The following is a 20,963-nucleotide window of genomic DNA, read 5'->3' as shown; positions in this document are numbered from 1 at the left end:
GTACTGCCAGGTGCATTTTGCATTCCAGACAGACTTTGAGAAATCAAATTGACTTGTTGAGTCAATATCTTATTCTGAACCAAAATGGCATTCAGAGTGTCAATCTCAAGAACTCCTTTCTTCTGACTTGTCCCATTGTTCACAGGATTCCTTTCAGAAGTGTACATGAATTGGTTATTTGCAACCATTTTAATCAGCTCTTGAGCTTCTGTAGGCGTCTTCTTCAAATGAAGAGATCCTCCAGCAGAGCTATCCAGAGACATCTTGGATAGTTCAGAGAGACCATCATAGAAAATACCTATGATGCTCCATTCAGAAAGCATGTCAGAAGGACACTTTCTGATTAATTGTTTGTATCTTTCCCAAGCTTCATAGAGGGATTCTCCATCCTTCTGTCTGAAGGTTTGGACTTCTACTCTAAGCTTACTCCATTTTTGAGGTGGAAAGAACTTTGCCAAGAAGGCATTGACTAGCTTTTCCCAAGAGTCCAGGCTATCTTTAGGTTGTGAGTCCAACCATATTCTAGCTCTGTCTCTTACAGCAAAAGGGAATAGCATCAGTCTGTAGACCTCAGGGTCAACCCCATTAGTCTTGACTGTGTCACAGATTTGCAAGAACTCAGCTAAAAACTAATGAGGATCTTCCATTGGAAGTCCATGGAACTTGCAATTCTGTTGCATTAGAGAAACTAATTGAGGCTTAAGCTCAAAGTTGTTTGCTCTAATGGCAGGGATAGAGATGCTTCTCCCATAGAAGTTGGGAGTAGGTGCAGTAAAGTCACCCAGCACCTTCCTTGCATTGTTGGCATTGTTGTTGTTTTCGGCTGCCATGTGTTCTTCTTCTTTGAAGAATTCGGTCAGGTCCTCTAAAGAGAGTTGTGCTTTGGCTTCTCTTAGCTTTCTCTTCAAGGTCCTTTCAGGTTCAGGGTTAGCTTCAACAAGAATGCCTTTGTCTTTGCTTCTGCTCATATGAAAGAGAAGAGAACAAGAAGATGTGGAATCCTCTATGTCACAGTATAGAGATTCCTTAAGGTGTCAGAGGAAAAGAAAAAATAGAAGAAAGAAGTTAGAAGAATTCGAACTTGATTAGATAGAGTTCGAATTGTGTATTAAGAAGGAGTAGTACTCCATAAACAGAAGGATGTGGGAAGGAGGGAAGAGGATTTTCGAAAATTAATTAAAAAGATGTTAAAAAACATTTTAAAATTTGATTGATAATTTTCGAAAATTGAGAGTGGAAAAGAAATCAAGTGATTTTTGAAAAAGATTTTGAAATTAGAAATTAAGAAGATTTGATTGAAAACTATTTTGAAAAAGATGAGGTTAAGAAGATATGATTGGTTAAAAAAAATTTGATTTGAAAGCAATTTTAAAAGATATGATTTGAAAAACATTTTAAAAAGATTTGATTTTAAAAAAAATTGATGACTTGCCTAACAAGAAAAGATATGATTCAAACATTAAACCTTTCTCAAAAGAAAAGGCAGCAATCTTGAGATGTTCAATCAAATCATTAATTGTTAGTAAGTATCTTTGAAAAAGGAAAGAAATTGATTTTGAAAAACATTTGATTGAAAAGATATGATTTGAAAAAGATTTGATTTTGAAAAACTTTGAAAACTTGAAAAAAAATTGATTTGAAAACAAAATTCTTCCCCCTTTGCCATCCTGGCGTTAAACGCCCAGAATGGTATACATTCTGGCGTTTAACGCCCAAAATGCACCCTTTTTGGGCGTTAAACGCCCAGCCAGGCACCCTGGCTGGCGTTTAAACGCCAGTCTGTCTTCTTCACTGGGCATTTTTGAATGCCCAGCTTTTTCTGTATAATTCCTCTGCAGTATGTTCTGAATCTTCAATTCTTTGTATTATTGACTTGAAAAGACACAAATTAAAAATATTTTTGGATTTTTAATAATCAAAATGCAACAAGAATCAAATAACAATGCATGCAAAACACTAAACTTAGCAGTTTGTATACTACTGACACTATATGAGACACATAAACACTCAAGCCAAAAGAATTCAAAGATCAGAGTAAGAAATCATCAAGAATTACTTGAAGATCCTTAAGACACATGAATGAATGCATGCAATTGACACCAAACTTAAGATGAGACACTAGACTTAAGCAAGAAGCATCAAATATTTTTGGTTTTTATGATTTTGTAATTTTTTTGTGTTTTTTTTTTCGAAAATTAAGTGGAAAAAGATATCAAAATTCTTAATGAGAATTCCAGGAATCAGTGCAATGCTAGTCTAAGACTCCGGTCCAGGAATTAGACATGGCTTCACAGCCAGCCAAGCTTTTAAAGAAAGCTTCGGTCCAAAACACTAGACATGGCCAAGGGCCAGCCAAGCCTTAGCAGATCACTGCTCCAAAAGCAAGATTGATAAAGATCAACAAGCTCTTGTGATGATAAGTTGAAACCTCGGTCCAATGAGATTAGACATGGCTTCTCAGCCAGCCAGATTTCAACAAATCATCATGAAACTCTAGAATTTATCTTCAAGAATTTCGAAAAAAATACCTAATCTAAGCAACAAGATGAACCTTCAGTTGTCCAAACTGAACAATCCCCGGCAACGGCGCCAAAAACTTGGTGCGCGAAATTGTGAACAATACTTTTCACAACTCTCATAATCCCCGGTCATGAACTCCAAAAACTTGGTAGTTCAATTCCATGGCATTACACAACTTCGCACAACTAACCAGCAAGTGCACTGGGTCGTCCAAGTAATACCTTACGTGAGTAAGGGTCGATCCCACGGAGATTGTTAGTATGAAGCAAGCTATGGTCACCTTGTAAATCTCAGTCAGGCAGACTCAAAGGGGTATAGTGATAAACGAAAATAACATAAAGATAAAGATAGAGATACTTATGTATATCATTGGTGAGAGCTTCAGATAAGCGTATGAAGATGCCTTCCCTTCCGTCTCTCTGCTTTCCTACAGTCTTCATCCAATCCTTCTTACTCCTTTCCATGGCAAGCTTATGCAAGGGTTTCACCGTTGTCAGTGGCTACCTCCCATCCTCTCATTGGAAATGTTCAACGCACCCTGTCACGGCACGGCTATCCATCTGTCGGTTCTCAATCAGGCCGGAATAGAATCCAGTGATTCTTTTGCATCTGTCACTAACGCCCCGCCTTCAGGAGTTTGAAGCACGTCACAGTCATTCAATCATTGAATCCTACTCAGAATACCACAGACAAGGTTAGACCTTCCGGATTCTCTTGAATGCCGCCATCAGTTCTCGCCTATACCACGAAGACTCTGATCTCACGGAATGGCTGGCTCGTTTGTCAGGTGAGCACTCGGTTGTCAGGCGATCAACCATGCATCGTGTTATCAGGAATCCAAGAGATATTCACTAGAGCTTTGATTGCTTGTAGAACAAGAATGGTTGTCAGTCACCTTGTTCATGAGTGAGAATGATGATGAGTGTCACGGATCATCACCTTCATCAAGTTGAAGAACAAGTGATATCTTGGACAAAGAACAAGCGGAATTGAATAGAAGAACAATAGTAATTGCATTAATACTCGAGGTACAGCAGAGCTCCACACCTTAATCTATGGTGTGTAGAAACACCACCGTTGAAAATACATAAGCATAAGGTCTAGGCATGGCCGAATGGCCAGCCTCCCAATGATCTAAGATAGCATAAAACGAAGATAGCTACCAAAGTCTCCAGATACAATAGTAAAAGGTCCTACTTATAGATAACTAGTAGCCTAAGGTGTACAAAGATGAGTAAATGACATAAAAATCCACTTCCGGGCCCACTTGGTGTGTGCTTGGGCTGAGCAATGAAGCAATTTCGTGTAGAGACTCTTCTTGGAGTTAAACGCCAGCTTTTATGCCAGTTTGGGCGTTTAACTCCCATTTGGGTGCCAGTTCCAGCGTTTAACGCTGGGATTTCTTGAGGTGACTTTGAACGCCGGTTTGGGCCATCAAATCTTGGGCAAAGTATGGACTATCATATATTTCTGGAAAGCCCAGGATGTCTACTTTCCAACGCCGTTGAGAGCGCGCCAATTGGGCTTCTGTAGCTCTAGAAAATCCACTTCGAGTGCAGGGAGGTCAGAATCCAACAGCATCTGCAGTCCTTTTGAGTCTCTGGATCAGATTTTTGCTCAGATCCCTCAATTTCAGCCAGAAAATACCTGAAATCACAGAAAAACACATAAACTCATAGTAAAGTCCAGAAAAGTAAATTTTAACTAAAAACTAATAAAAATATACTAAAAACTAACTAGATCATACTAAAAACATACTAAAAACAATGCCAAAAAGCGTATAAATTATCCGCTCATCAATTTCCAAGGAGGAATAGAAACTCAAGAGCAGAGGATCCTCCTAATGCATTGTTGCCTTATTTGGAAAAAGTTGGTTTCGCCCATGTAGCTCGAGTTAGAGATTTTTACCTAGACAAGTTACTACTGTTGGTCTTTGTCGAGAGATGGCATCTAAAGACTCATTCATTCCACATGTCGTAAGGTGAATGTACTATCACCCTTCAGGACGTAGCTTATCACCTTGTAGCAGACACATGGGGAGCCTGTAGAAGGTTGCAGCCATGATTTTTAGACATATTACGGTCGTGACACGTGGGAGATGGTTGATGAGGTACTTGGAGCGTTGCCACCACGCCAGGAGCCACGCGAGGGTGTGCGGCGGGCCAAGTCATTCACCATTAAGATGATGTGGTTGAAGGCTCGTCTGAGATAGATACCTGCTGACGCTGCATCAGTTGTACTCTGACAGTATACACGTTACATTCTCAAATTGATCAGTGGGCTACTGATGACAAATAAGTCATGCACCTTAGTACATGTTAGATGGGTCCCACTGATTGTTGATTTTGAGAGATGCATGTAGTACTCATGGGGTTCATCTGTGCTCACCTGGACCTACCACTCTTTGTGCATGGCTATCAATACAGAAGAGGGTGACTTGGCTAGATGCATTCCACTTATGGTTTCTTAGATTTACCATAAATTCCCAGATTGGTTCCTCTGGGATAAGGATATGATTCAGTTTCCATTGGCTATAAGGTATGCCTTCATTTTGTTGACTTTTTTACGTAGTTGCTATTTTTTTGTTTTGCAACTAAACGTGTTTTGTTTTACACATGCAGGTTGGCTGGGCTGACACAGCAACATAGAGATGACAAGGGCCAGCGGCTACTACACTGGCGGCAGCAGTTGGACTTGGTCCCTTATGAATGTAAAACCCAGTTAAATATGATCATTTGCAAAAAAAAAAAAAAATACGTGACGACGTTACAATTAGCTGTGACGGCTTAAGTCTGTCCAGTACTATGTGTGAGGAAATTAAAACTATAGAAATAACGAGAAAAAGATTTAGAATAGAAAATCGGACACTTATCTTAAAGGTTTTGGCCCAAGATAGGGCCAACGGACCAAAAATCACAAATAGGCCCATATTGGGCCCAAGCCCAAGGCTTATAAGCCATTCACACTTAGTGAATTCAGCACAATCCACTCCCATTTGAGAGAAAGAGAGAGGCACGCATAGAGAGAAAGAGAAGAAGAACAAAACCCTAGCCTCCATTATTCACTTCAATCTTCAAACTCACATAACTTTTAATCCATAGCTCTGATTGAAGATCCATTTATGGTCACACGACCATCTCGTCAAGCTCTTTGATTCTATACCACTTTTTTAGTAAGTACTCCCAAGAATCTTGAGACATTTTCAAAATCTCTCTTTAATTCGTGTTTTGGGTACATTGGTGTTAAGATTTTGTGATTTTTGATATAATAGGGAGGCTCTAGCATGGATTGTAGTTGGATTCCACCCAAGTTTTGAATGGGATAAGGTAAGGTGGCCTTTTTTCTCTTTTGAAATTCTATTTTATATAAGCCCTAGTTTGAAATTGTATAGAATTTGGTGATATTAGAGTTGTTTGGTTGATTTTTGGTGCTTGGTGTGATTGCAGAGTAATTCTTGAAGCTTGATTGATGTTGAGCAAGCTTAGTTGACCGGAAAGGAGAGAATTCAAGTGTTGGGAACCCACCATCATTAAGGTACAGACTTTAGTTTCGAGTAGACATTATCTAAGGTTATGTGAAAACCTAGGTTAAAGGACCTAAAATAGTGTTGAATGGTTGATGTGATTGATATTGATGATTTAGTGTGAATGATTGTTGAAATGTTGTAATATTAATATGAAAAGTCAAGCCTTATGAGGAATGTGTGTATACTTGAATGTCAGAATGAATATTGCTAATTGTTGAGTGAGTTTGTGGTTTTATTGACTATGAATGATTTAGTGTGATTGAGTAATTTTGATTGATTATTGCTTATGATATGAGAATTTGGGCCAGAGGCCATGAAAGGGTGAGGTATCTCCTTCTTGGTAAGTTATGGTAAGTTGGTGGTGTTGCCGTGTTGTGAATTGTTGTTGAAACAATGATAATTGGTTGGATACTTAATTGTGGGTTTGGGTTGTGATTGTGGATGTATAAGTGTGATATGTTATTATCTTGATTGAAAAGTGGTTGATTAGGCTTGGATTGGTTATGAAGTGATTAAGAATTTGATAAATGAGGGTTGAGGATGCCTAGGAATGGTTTTGAGGTGGTTTTGAAATGAAATGAATTGGAAACTTGTAAAATTGACCATTATGCAGAATTTGGTAAAAACAGATTTTTGACCAACTTCAACGGGCCATAACTTGACGCTTGGAATTCGAAATTGAGTGAAATTTATCTTAAATTATAGCTAGTGAAAAGATCTATAAAACTGTTCAAGAACAGACGAAAATGGATAATTGTACAAAAAATTATGAACGATTGAAAATGAGTACAAAAGTTTGAAAACTGATATTTTGCTAGGATTTTGGCCTGGTGTTCGTGCGTTCAAGGTGGTGCATGCGCACTACTCATAACAAATGTTGTAGCTCATGTGTACACACGAGGGGTGATGCGTGCGCACGAGTGGAAAATGCTTTCTGATAGGTGCGTACGCACATATCCTGTTTTCTTAAAGAAATTCTATTTTTTACTGCTTTACTTTCCCGGCATGCTTGTAAATCCCTGTAACCCTAAAATAAAGTTTGATAACTCATTTTTAAGCTTTGGATAGAGTGTGGCTAAGTCCAATGAGTTAAATTGAATTATTTCCAGATAAACAATTAGTTAACCGGAGGAAATATTGCGGAGATAGTGGTTTTATCCTGTCCGCGGTGAGGACGATGGTTTCATCCCACTCACAGAATAATGAGATTTAGTAGTTAATAAATAAATTGGGTTATGTTAGGTTGCATCTTCTAAAACTTGATGGAATTGTAAATTGGTTTAAGATGTAATATTGATTTCTTATTTGGCAAGGACAATGGTGTCATCCCGCTTACTCAGTGCATAGACTACTATGTGGAGATGGTGGTTTTATCTCACCCACATTGAGGATGGAGGTATTATCCCACTCAAGAGATAATGGAATTGATGACTTAATAACAAATTGGTGTTAATGAGTATAATAACTTATGAAATTGCTAAAAGACATTGCTGTTGATTATTTATGGCATGAATGGCTGGATTGACAAGGACAGAGATTTATCTCACTTGCATGGTAAGGTTTGGGTGTTATGTCACTTGCGTGTTTATGATTGATAATGATTATATTCGATGTGGGGGGTAGACATGATGAATTTAATGAGTCATTTCCCGATAAAGACTTGTTCTGTATGGTAGATATGATGAATTTAATGGATCATTCCCCGATAACGACTTGATTTGTGAGACACCTGGGTAGATGTAAGGGTGGTGGTTTGTCCCATTTGCTCCGGGTAAAATTTTGAGACACCTGGGTAGATGCAAGGGTTGTAGTTCGTCCTACTTGTTCCAGGATGTGGTGAAAGGCACTTGCCTGGGTAGATATAGGGTTTGAGGTGTTGTCTCACTTGCTCTAGGATGTGATGAAAGGCACCAGCCAAGGTAGATGCAATACAAGGGTTGAAGTGTTGTCCCACTTGCTCCGAGTTGCAATGTAAAGCACCTCCATGGGTAGACGCAAGGATTGTGGTTAGTTTCACTTACTCCGTGATATGTTCTATATCTGGGTTATCTACTGGATGTGTCGAATTTGGCATTATAACTAACAAGTGAGCTCATGGCTAGTAGGATAGGCATGTATCATGTGCATTTATTTGTAGTTGTTTGGGTGTGCATAATTATTTAGTTTGCCTATTTATTCACCTATCTGCTACCTACACTACTTGAACTAATTGCACTCTGTTGTGATTGACTTGTTTGTTTTGTTTGTGTTTGATTCTATTAATAACTTTGAGACTAGAAATATAAAAATGTGATAATGTATTGAGACTAATGAGACTGTTGATAATTCTTTAAGACTGTTGAGGTTTACGGAATAGTAATGATGATAACTGATACCATTAAGACTGAATGTTATTAATGATAACTGTTTGAAATTGATAAGGTCAAAAGGGTTTCATACCGAAATGAATAATAATGATGTTGAAAGAGTTAATGGCTTAGTGTTGGAAAGAATTGAGGTTAGAGACAGTTGACAAGGGTTAAGACTTAGTATCTTAACCTTATTTGGATTAAAAAGAACCCTAGGCTTAAACTTGTGAGTTTTGAGACAAGGATTACCTAGTGGGTTCTAGTAGTTTTACAGTCTCTATTTAGAACTATTACCCTACTGGGAACCTTCGGATTCTCACTCGTTGTGAAAATTGTTGATTTTTCAGATAACAGGACATGATGCATCTCGTTGAGAGTGCGAGACTCGTTAGTGAAGTGAAAAAGACTTTATTTTTGAAGTTTATCATGTACTTAGCATATTTCTCCACTGCTGAACATGTATTGTATATTTTCTCTTAGAGGTTTATTGTATGGAAAAACAGGATTATGTTTCATACTTCTGGTTGTGTAATATTTTCTAGCCGGCCTTTTTTTCGCAAGTCGAGACTAGCACTACTTATGTATTTATATTCTGAATCCTATATATATATATATATCACTTTTACTTTCGTATCTAATGCTTTTATCTTTACCGCTTCGTGAGTGATATGATTGTTGTTTTGTTATCCTTTTCTTCACAGGCTCCTAGTATATTATTGTCTTTCGAATACTATGTATCTTTTGTTTTTAGGCATCGTAATGCCTCACCACCTTTGATTTACGACTTAAGCATAAAGTTCTGTGTGGTAGGGTGTTACAATGATATGGTATTTAAGTTTACATATAAAGTACTTAGTAAATTTTGTTTCCATGTGCTCATATCTAAGCTGGCTTAAATATGTATTTGTATGTTGTTATGCAATTCCGGTGGACACCTTATGAAACACACGTGCTACAGGATATCATTTTTTAGTGGTTGCGTAATGACGAAGAGAGGCTAACGCATACTGTAGTGGTGCCTCTGTTCTGTTTTCACTTCGTCAAGTTCTATTACACAGATCGAGTTATTCGACAATTCGATGGTGCATAGCATTTACCGGAGGTGGCGGTAAATGTCGACGAGCTACTTACGTCGACCCTCAAATTGAAGGATAAATGGTGGTTGACAAAGCTTACAGTGTGGTACTCAGCATGGAGAGACTGTTTCGAGGCTTTTCGATAATAGATGGTGTTGTCGACGAGAAACCTACAACCTTTGCGGCCGTATTTCACCTGGTGGTGTGGGATGTGCTGTAGTCATTTCTTGTCATGGCGGGATGCTCACCTTCTGCATGTGTTGCCAGATGATGCTCCGCTGGAGGTCCCACAAGTTGTTAGCTTGTTGCTTCCTCCAGATGCTCCTGATCTTAGGCATATGCATAATTCATAGCCATATTTCATCCAGTGGTGTGGGATATGCCATAGTCGTTTCTTGTCACAACGCGATGCTCACCTTCTGCATGTGTTTACAAATGATGCTCCATTGGAGGTCCCACAGGTTGTTAGCTTATTGCTTCCTTCATATGCTCCTGATTTTCGGCATATGTGATGAGCGGATAATTTATACGCTTTTTGGCATTGTTTTTAGTATGCTTTTAGTATGTTTTAGTTAGTTTTTATTATATTTTTATTAGTTTTTATTTAAAATTAACTTTTCTGAACTTTACTATGAGTTTGTGTGTTTTTCTGTGATTTCAGGTATTTTCTGGCTGAAATTGAGGGACCTGAGCAATAATCTGATTCAGAGGCTGAAAAGAACTGCAGATGCTATTGGATTCTGACCTCCCTACACACGAAGTAGATTTTCTGGAGCTACAGAAGACCAATTGGCACGCTCTTAATTGCGTTGGAAAGTAGACATCCAGGGCTTTCCAGCAATATATAATAGCCCATACTTTGCCCGAGATTTGATGGCCCAAACAGGCGTTCCAAGTCAGCTTCAGAATTCCCGGCGTTAAACACCGAAACTGGCACAAAAATGGGAGTTAAACGCCCAAACTGGCACAAAAGCTGGCGTTTAACTCCAAGAAAAGTCTTTACACATGAAAGCTTCAATGCTCAGCCCAAGCACACACCAAGTGAGCCCGGAAGTGGATTTTTACGTCATTTACTCATTTCTGTAAACCCTAGGCTACTAGTTCTCTATAAATAGGACCTTTTGCTATTGTATTTGAGAAGAATCTTTCAATCTTCGGATCATCTTTTGATCATGTTTTTATGATTGAACCCTCTTTGGGAGGCTGGCCATTCGGCCATGCCTAGACCTTGTTCTTATGTATTTTCAACGGTAGAGTTTCTACACACCATAGATTAAGGTGTGGAGCTCTGCTGTACCTCGAGTATTAATGCAATTACTATTGTTCTTCTATTCAATTCAGCTTATTCTTGTTCTAAGATATCACTTGTTCCTCAACTTGATGAATGTGATGACCCGTGACACTCATCATCATTCTCACCTATGAACGTGTGCCTGACAACCACCTCTGTTCTACCTTAGATTGAGTGGATATCTCTTGGATTCCTTAATCAGAATCTTCGTGGTATAAGCTAGAATCCATTGGCGGCCATTCTTGAGAATCCGGAAGGTCTAAACCTTGTCTGTGGTATTCTGAGTAGGATTCAGGGATTGAATGACTGTGACAAGCTTCAAACTCGCGATTGTGGGGCGTTAGTGACAGACGCAAAAGAATCACTGGATTCTATTCCGACATGATCGAGAACCGACAGATGAATAGCCGTGCTGTGAAAGAGCGCGTTGAACATTTTCACTGAGAGGACGGGACTGTAGCCATTAACAACGGTGATGCCCAACATACAACTTGCCATGGAAAGGAGTAAGAAGGATTGGATGAAGATAGTAGGAAAGCAGAGAGACGGAAGGGACAAAGCATCTCCATACGCTTATCTGAAATTCTCACCAATGAATTACATAAGTATCTCTATCTTTATTTTATGTTTTATTCATCTTTTAATTATCAATCCTCCATAACCATTTGAATCTGCCTGACTGAGATTTACAAGATGACCATAGCTTGCTTCATACCAACAATCTCCGTGGGATCGACCCTTACTCGCGTAAGGTTTATTACTTGGACGACCCAGTGCACTTGCTGGTTAGTTGTGCGAAGTTGTGATAAAGAGTTGAGATTGCAATTGAGCGTACCATGTTGATGGCGCCATTGATGATCACAATTTCGTGCACCAAGTTTTTGGCGCCGTTGCCGGGGATTGTTTGAGTTTGGACAACTGACGGTTCATCTTATTGCTTAGATTAGGTAATTTTATTTTATGTTTAAGCTTTTTACTTTTCGAAAATTTTTCAAAAATACAAAAAAATATTTCTATTTTGTTCTTCAGAGTTTTAAGAATGGATTCTAGAGTTTCATGATGATTTGTTGAAGTATGGCTGGCTATGAAGCCATGTCTAATCTTTTGGACCGAGGTTTCAACTTATCATCACAAGAGCTTGTTGATTTCTATCAATTTTGCTGTTGTGAGAAATGATCTGCTAAAGCTTGGTTGGCCATTGGCCATGTCTAGTGTTTTGGACCGGAGCTTTCACTGAAAGCTTGGTTGGCTGTGAAGCCATGTCTAATTCCTGGACCGGAGTCTTAGACTAGCATTGCAATGATTCCTGGAATTCTCATTAAGAATTTTGAACCCTTGTTTTTCTTTTCCACTCAATTTTCAAAAAAGCACAAAAATTTTTTTATAAAATCTTAAAATCAAAAATATTTTTATGTTTCTTGTTTGAGTCTAGTGTCTAATTTTAAGTTTGGTGTCAATTGCATGTCTTTATTCTTCTAATTTTCGAAAATTACATGCATTATGTTCTTCATTTGATCTTCAAGTTGTTCTTGATGATTTCCTTGCTCTGATCTTTAAATTCTCTTGTCTTGAGTGTTTTGTTGTTTCTCATATGCATTCTCAATTTGTTAGTGTCAATAGTATACAAACTTCTAAGTTTGGTGTCTTGCATGCATTGTTTATTTGATCTTAGTGGCATTTTGATTATTCCTCATCATTAAAAATTCAAAATTTTTTTTAATTTGTGTCCTTTCAAGTCAATAATACAGAGAATTGAAGACTCAGAACATGCAGTAGAGGAATTACACAGAAAAAGCTGGGCGTTCAAAACGCCCAGTGAAGAAGGAAAACTGGCGTTTAAACGCCAGCCAGGGTACCTGGCTGGGCGTTTAACGCCCAAAAGGGTAGATTTTGTTTAACGCCAGGATGATACAAGAGGGAAGATTTTGTTTTTTAATTCAAATTTTTTTTCAAGTTTTCATAATTTTTCAAAATCAAATCTTTTTCAAACCATATCTTTTCAATCATATATTTTCAAGATCAATTTCTTTCCATCCTCAAAAATACTTGCCTACAATTAATGATTTGATTCAACATTTCAAGTATGTTGCCTTTTCTGTTAAGAAAGGTTTAATGTTTGAATCATATCCTTTAAATTTCTTGTTAGCCAAGTCATTAATTTTAAAAATCAAATCTTTTTAAATTGTTTCTCAATCATATCTTTTTAAAACCATAACTCTTCAATCATATCTTCTTAATCACATCTTTTTCCAAATAATTTTTCAATCTTTTTTATTTCTAATTTTAAAATCTTTTTCAAAAATCACTTTATTTCTTTCCCAACTTTAATTTTCGAAAATCATTCTTCAATTTTTCAAAAATTTCTTCAAAATCTTTTAATTAATTTTCGAAAATTCTTCCCCTCTTCTCACATCCTTCTATTTAAGGACTAACACTCCTCCACTATCAACAATTCGAACTCTATCTCTCTTGATAAGTTCGAATTCTTCTTCTTCTCCTTCTTCCTTCTATTTTTCTTCTTCTCTGACACCTCAAGGAATCTCTATACTGTGACATAGAGGATTCCACATTTTCTTGTTCTCTTCTCTTTCATATGAGCAGGAACAAAGACAAAAGCATTCTTGTTGAAACTGACCCTGAACCTGAAAGGACCTTGAAGCGAAAGCTAAGAGAAGCTAAGGCACAACTCTCTGTAGAGGACCTAACAAAAATCTTCAAAGAAGAAGAACCCATGGCAGCCGAAAACAACAACAATGCCAACAATGCAAGGAAGGTGCTTGGTGACTTTACTGCACCTACTCCCGACTTCTATGGGAGAAGCATCTCTATCCCTGCCATTGGAGCAAACAACTTTGAGCTTAAGCCTCAATTAGTTTCTCTAATGCAACAGAATTGCAAATTCCATGGACTTCCATTAGAAGATCCTCATCAATTTTTAGCTGAATTCTTGCAAATCTGTGACACTGTCAAGACCAATGGGGTTGACCCTGAGGTCTACAGACTTATGCTATTCCCTTTTGCTGTAAGAGATAGAGCTGGGATATGGTTGGACTCACAACCTAAAGAAAGCCTGAACTCTTGGGAAAAGCTAGTTAATGCCTTCTTGGCAAAGTTCTTTCCACCTCAAAAATTGAGTAAGCTTAGAGTGGAAGTCCAAACCTTCAGACAGAAGGAAGGTGAATCCCTCTATGAAGCTTGGGAAAGATACAAACAATTAATCAGAAAGTGTCCTTCTGACATGCTTTCTGAATGGAGCATCATAGGTATCTTCTATGATGGTCTGTCTGAACTGTCCAAGATGTCATTGGACAGCTCTGCTGGAGGATCTCTTCATCTGAAGAAGACGCCTGCAGAAGCTCAAGAACTCATTGAAATGGTTACAAATAACCAATTCATGTACACTTCTGAAAGGAATCCTGTGAACAATGGGACGAATCAGAAGAAAGGAGTTCTTGAGATTGATACTCTGAATGCCATATTGGCTTAGAACAAAATATTGACTCAGCAAGTCAATATAATTTCTCAAAGTCTGTCTGGAATGCAAGCTGCACCAGGCAGTACTAAGGATGCTTCATCTGAAAAAGAAGCTTATGATCCTGAGAATCCATCAATGGAAGAGGTGAATTACATGGGAGAACCCTATGGAAACACCTATAATCCTTCATGGAGAAATCAACCAAATCTCTCATGGAAGGATCAACAGAGACCTCAACAAGGTTTCAACAACAATAATGGTGGAAGAAACAGGTTTAGCAATGGCAAGCCTTTTCCATCATCTTCTCAGCAACAGACAGAGAATTCTAAGCAGAGCCACTCTGACTTAGCAACCATAGTCTCTGATCTAATCAAAACCACTCAAAGTTTCATGACTGAAACAAGGTCCTCCATTAGAAACTTAGAGGCACAAGTGGGTCAGCTGAGTAAGAAAGTTACTGAACTCCCTCCTAGTACTCTTCCAAGCAATACAGAAGAGAATCCAAAAGGAGAGTGTAAGGCCATCAACATGGCCGAAATTGGAGAGGAGGAAGAGGCAGTGATCGCCACTGAGGAAGACCTCAATGGACGTCCACTGGCCTCCAATGAGTTCCCTAATGAGGAACCATGGGAATCTAAGGCTCACACTGAGACCATAGAGATTCCATTGGATTTATGATGAGCGGATAATTTATACACTTTTTGGCAGTGTTTTTAGTATGTTTTTAGTATGTTTTAGTTAGTTTCTATTGTATTTTTATTAGTTTTTAGTTAAAATTCACTTTTCTGGGCTTTACTATGAGTTTGTGTGTTTTTCTATGATTTCAGGTATTTTCTGGCTGAAATTGAGGGACCTGAGCAAAAATTTGATTCAGAGGCTGCTAAGGACTGCAGATGCTGTTGGATTCTGACCTCCCTGCTCTCGAAGTGGATTTTCTGGAGATATAGAAGCCTAATTGACACGTTCTCAATTGCGTTGGAAGGTAGACATCTTGGGCTTTCCAGCAATATATAATAGTCCATACTTTGCCCGAGATTTGATGGCCCAAACTGGCGTTGCAAATCAGCTTCAAAATTCGCGGCGTTTAACGCCAGAACTGGCACAAAAATTGGAGTTAAACGCCCAAACTGGCACAAAAGCTGGCGTTTAACTCCAAGAAAAGTCTCTACACATGAAAGCTTCAATGCTCAGCCCAAGCACACACCAAGTGGACCCCAGAAGTGGATTTTTACATCATTTACTCATTTCTGTATATCCTAGGTTACTAGTTCACTATTAATAGGACCTTTTGACATTGTATCTTTACCTTATGACACTTTACACATTTCATATTGTACCTTCTACGGCATGAGTCTCTAAACCCCATGGTGGTGAGGAACTCTGCTGTGTCTTGATGGATTAATGCAATTACTACTATTTTTCATTCAATCACGCTTGCTTCTATTCTAAGATATCACTTGTTCCTAAACTTGATGAATGTGATGATCTGTGACACTCATCATCATTCTCACCTATGAACGTGTACCTGACAACCACCTCCGTTCTACCTTAGATTGAGTGGATATCTCTTGGATTCCTTAATCAGAGTCTTCGTGGTATAAGCTAGAATAATTTGGCAGCCATTCTTGAGAATCCGAAAGGTCTAAACCTTGTCTGTGGTATTCTGAGTAGGATTCAAGGATTGAATGACTGTGACGAGCTTCAAACTCCTGAAGGCTAGGCGTTAGTGATAGACGCAAAAGAATCACTGGATTCTATTCCAACCTGATTGAGAACCGACAGATGATTAGCCGTGTTGTGAGAGAGCGCGTTGAACATTTTCATTGAGAGGATGGGAGGTAGCCATTGACAACGGTGAAACCCTACATACAGCTTGCCATGGAAGGAGTCTTGCGTGTATGAAGAAGAAGACAGTAGGAGAGTAGAGATTCAGAAGATAGAGCATGTCCAAAACCTCAACCTGTTCTCCATTAATGCAAAACAAGTATTTATTTCATGTTCTTCTACTTTTCGCAATTAAACTTGAGAATTATTGATATCCTGACTAAGAGTTACAAGATAACCATAGCTTGCTTCAAGCCGACAATCTCCGTGGGATCAACCCTTACTCACGTAAGGTATTACTTGGACGACCCAGTGCACTTGCTGGTTAGTTGTGCGGAATTGCAAAAGTGTGATTGCAATTTCGTGCACCAAGTTTTTGGCGCCGTTGCCAGGGATTGTTCGAGTTTGGACAACTGACGGTTTATCTTGTTGCTTAGATTATGACTGTTTTATTTTTGTTGGTTTAGAGTCTTTTATTTGAGTTTAGTTTCATATTTTAAGTTTGGTGTCAATTTCATGCTTTTGTTTTCTTTTAATTTTTCGAATTTGCATGTTCTTAGTCCTTTCTTGATCTTTAAAAATTCTAAGTTTGGTGTCTTCCTTGTGTTTTCCTTTAGGTTTTCGAAAATTTGTGTGAGATTTTCCAAAAATTTCTAAGTTTGGTGTCTTCTTTGTATTTTCCTTTAAATCTTCGAAATTTTGCATTAATTTTCAAAATCATATCTTTTCAATCATATCTTTTTCAAAATAATTTTCAATCATATCTTTTTAATTGCTAATTCCAAAATCTTTTTAATTAATTAATCTAGTTTTCAATTTACTTTGATTTTATTTTCTTTTAGTTTTCGAAATTTTATTTTATTTTCTTTTCTATTTTATTTTATTATTTTCGGTCATTCCTAATTAAAAAAATTTTTACTTCACTTGTGAATCCACATCATTTCCCTTTTGCCATCATGGACCTAAGTGGAATTGAGCAGTCCAGAAGGACTCTGGGGTCATATGCTAACCCCATTACAGCTGCATATGGGAGCAGCATCTATATACCTCCTATTAAAGCTAGCAGCTTTGAGCTAAATCCTCAACTCATTATCGTAGTGCAGCAAAATTGCCAGTATTCCGGTCTTCCACAGGAAGAACCTACTGAGTTTCTGGCACAGTTCTTACAAATTGCTGACACAGTATGTGATAAAAAGGTGGATCAGGATGTCTATAGATTATTACTGTTTCTATTTGCTGTAAAAGATCAAGCTAAGAGGTGGTTGAATAACCAACCCACAGCAAGTATAAAAACATGGAGACAGTTATCAGACAAATTCCTGAATCAATTTTACCCTCCAAAAAGGATGACACAGCTGAGACTGGACATCCAAGGCTTTAAACAAGAGGATCATGAATCCCTTTATAATGCCTGGGAGAGGTACAGAGGTATGCTAAGGAAATGCCCTTCTGAAATATTTTTAGAGTGGGTACAGTTAGACATCTTCTACTATGGGCTTACAGAAAAAGCTCAGATGTCTCTAGACCACTCAGCTGGTGGATCTATACATATGAGGAAGACGATTGAAGAGGCTCAAGAGCTCATAGATACGGTTGCTAGAAATCAACATCTATACTCAAGCAATGAGTCCTATACAAAAGAAGAAGCTATGGCAGTAGCTATTGATCCTAATCCTCAAGAACAGATTGTTGAGCTTAATCAGCAATTACACCTGATGACAAAACATTTAGCAGAATTTAAAGAGATGGTCCAAGAAACTAAAATTGCTAACAAGAACATAGAATCACAATTGAATCAGACAAAATAGCAGTTATCTAAATAGATAACAGAAGAATGCCAAGCAATTCAACTAAGGAGTGGAAAGACATTGAATAACACTGCTCAAAGTGGCAAAAAGCCAAGAAAGGAACAACTGACAGAGGATAACCAAACCTCTGCCCAAAATCCTTCTGAGGACAGTAAGAGCCCAGAGAGGAATAATCCTGGCGTTCAAACGCCAGAAAGAGGGAAAAAGTTGGCGTTAAACGCCCATTCCTTGCCCACTTCTGGCGTTCAAACGCCAGAAAAGGGGGAAAATTGGCGTTAAACGCCCATTCCTCACCCAGTCCTGGCGTTCAAATGCCAATGAGAAATCAGACACCTGAGAGTGCTGATAGTAACCCCTCTAAAAAGGCTTCTCCAACCACCTCTGTGGGGAATAAACCTGCAGCAACTAAGGTTGAAGAATATAAAGCCAAGATGCCTTATCCTCAGAAACTCCGCCAAGCGGAACAGGATAAACAAGTTGCCCGCTTTGCAGACTATCTAAGGACTCTTGAAATAAAGATTCCGTTTGCAGAGGCACTTGAGCAAATACCTTCTTATGCTAAGTTCATGAAAAAGATCTTAAGTCATAAGAAGGATTGGAGAGAAACTGAAAAAGTGTTTCTCACTGAAGAATGCAGTGCAGTCATTCTGAAAAGCTTACCAGAGAAGCTTCAAGATCCAGGGAGCTTTATGATACCATGCACATTAGAAGATGCTTGTACCAAGACAGCCCTATGTGACCTTGGAGCAAGTATCAATCTAATACCTGCATCCACTATCAGAAAGCTTGGGTTGACTGAAGAAGTCAAACCAACCCGGATATGTCTCCAACTTGCTGATGGCTCCATTAAATATCCATCAGGCATAATTGAAGACATGATTGTCAAGGTTGGGCCATTCGCCTTTCCAACTGACTTTGTAGTGCTGGAAATGGAGGAGCATAAGAGTACAACTCTCATCCTAGGAAGACCTTTCCTAGCAACTGGACGAACTCTTATTGATGTACAAAAAGGGGAAGTAACCCTGAGAGTCAATGAGGATGAGTTCAAGTTGAATGCTGTCAAAGCTATGCAGCATCTAGACACATCAAATGACTGCATGAGCGCTGATATTATTGACTCTTTGGTGGAAGAGATCAATATGATTGAAAGTCTAGAATCAGAGCTAGAGGACATCTTCAAGGATGTTCAGCCTAATCAGGAGGAACCAGAGGAAATAAAAGAATTTTTAAAAATTCCTCAGGAAGAGGATAAGCCTCCCAAACCTGAGCTTAAACCACTACCACCATCCCTGAAGTATGCATTTCTGGGAGAGGGTGACACTTTTTCAGTGATCATAAGCTCTGCTTTAAATTCACAGGAAGAGAAAGCACTAATTCAAGTGCTAAGGACACACAAGACAGCTCTTGGATGGTCCATAAGTGATCTTAAGGGCATTAGCCTAGCAAGATGCATGCACAAGATCCTATTGGAGGATAATGCCAAACCAGTGGTTCAACCACAAAGGCGGCTAAATCCAGCCATGAAGGAGGTGGTGCAGAAAGAGGTCACTAAATTACTAGAAGTTGGGATTATTTATCCTATTTCTGATAGCCCCTGGGTGAGCCCTGTCCAAGTTGTCCCCAAGAAGGGAGGCATGACAGTGGTTCATAATGAAAAGAATGAACTGGTTCCTACAAGAATAGTTACAGGGTGGCGTATGTGTATTGACTACAGAAGGCTCAATACAGCCACCAGAAAGGATCATTTTCCTTTACCATTCATAGACCAAATGCTAGAAAGACTAGCTGGTCATGATTATTACTACTTTTTGGATGGCTATTCAGGTTACAACCAAATTGCAGTAGATCCTCAGGACTAAGAGAAAACAGCATTCACTTGCCCTTCTGGCGTGTTTGCCTATAGAAGAATGCCTTTTGGTCTGTGTAATGCACCTGCAACTTTTCAGAGATGCATGCTATCCATCTTCTCTGATATGGTAGAAAAGTTCCTGGAAGTCTTCATGGATGACTTCTCAGTATATGGAGACTCATTCAGCTCCTGTCTTAATCATCTAGCACTTGTCCTGACAAGGTGCCAAGAGACTAACCTGGTCTTAAATTGGGAGAAATGTCACTTTATGGTGACTGAAGGAATTGTCCTTGGGCACAAAATTTCAGGCAAGGGAATAGAGGTGGATCAAGCAAAGATAGAAGTAATTGAAAAATTACCACCACCTACCAATGTTAAGGCAATCAGAAGTTTTCTAGGGCATGCAGGATTTTACAGAAGGTTCATAAAGGACTTTTCAAAAATTGCAAAACCTCTAAGCAACCTGCTAGCTGCTGACATGCCATTTGTGTTTGACACATAGTGTCTGCAGGCGTTTGAGACCCTGAAAGCCAAGCTGGTCACAACACCAGTCATCTCTGCACCAGATTGGACATTACCATTTGAACTAATGTGTGATGCCAGTGACCATGCCATTGGTGCAGTGTTGGGACAGAGGCACAACAAGCTTCTGCACGTCATTTATTATGCTAGCCGTGTTCTAAATGACGCACAGAAGAATTACACAACCACAGAGAAAGAGTTACTTGCAGTGGTTAAGTTTAGATCCTATTTAGTAGGGTCAAAAGTGATTGTGTACACTGACTATGCTGCTCTTAAATACTTACTCACAAAGTAGGATTCAAAACCCAGGCTCATAAGGTGGGTGTTGCTTCTGTAAGAGTTTGACATAGAAATAAGAGACAAAAAAGGGACAGAGAACCAAGTGGCTGATCATCTGTCCCGAATAGAACCAGTAGCTGGGGCGTCCCTCCCTTCTACTGAGATCTCTAAGACCTTTTCAGATGAGCAACTTTTTGCCATTCAGGAAGCTCCATGGTTTGCAGACATTGCAAATTATAAAGCTGTGAGGTTCATACCCCAGGAGTATAGCAGGGTGCAAAGAAAGAAATTAATTTCTGATGCCAAGTACTACCTATGGGATGAGCCATATCTCTTTAAGAGATGTGCAGACGGAATGATCCGCAGATGTGTACCTAGAGAAGAAGCACAAAAGATCCTATGGCATTGCCATGGATCACAGTATGGGGGACATTTCGGAAGTGAG

General features: G+C 38.8%; 2 non-coding genes across 2 annotated transcripts; one reads left to right on the top strand and one right to left on the bottom strand.

The window, feature by feature from the left end:
• The first annotated feature begins 317 nt into the window (after positions 1–317).
• Positions 318–425, top strand: LOC130970956 (small nucleolar RNA R71). The gene has a single exon (XR_009082198.1). It is a non-coding gene; the product is annotated as a small nucleolar RNA R71 (small nucleolar RNA).
• Positions 426–13,897: 13,472 nt separating this feature from the next.
• LOC130971453 (small nucleolar RNA R71) lies at positions 13,898–14,005 on the bottom strand. The gene has a single exon (XR_009082672.1). It is a non-coding gene; the product is annotated as a small nucleolar RNA R71 (small nucleolar RNA).
• Positions 14,006–20,963: the final 6,958 nt, after the last annotated feature.

The sequence above is a fragment of the Arachis stenosperma genome, chromosome 3, assembly GCF_014773155.1.
Source record: "Arachis stenosperma cultivar V10309 chromosome 3, arast.V10309.gnm1.PFL2, whole genome shotgun sequence".
In the NCBI taxonomy this organism is placed as follows: domain Eukaryota; kingdom Viridiplantae; phylum Streptophyta; class Magnoliopsida; order Fabales; family Fabaceae; genus Arachis; species Arachis stenosperma.
Note: the sequence above shows the minus strand (reverse complement) of the source record. Positions and strands in the feature narration are given on the sequence as shown.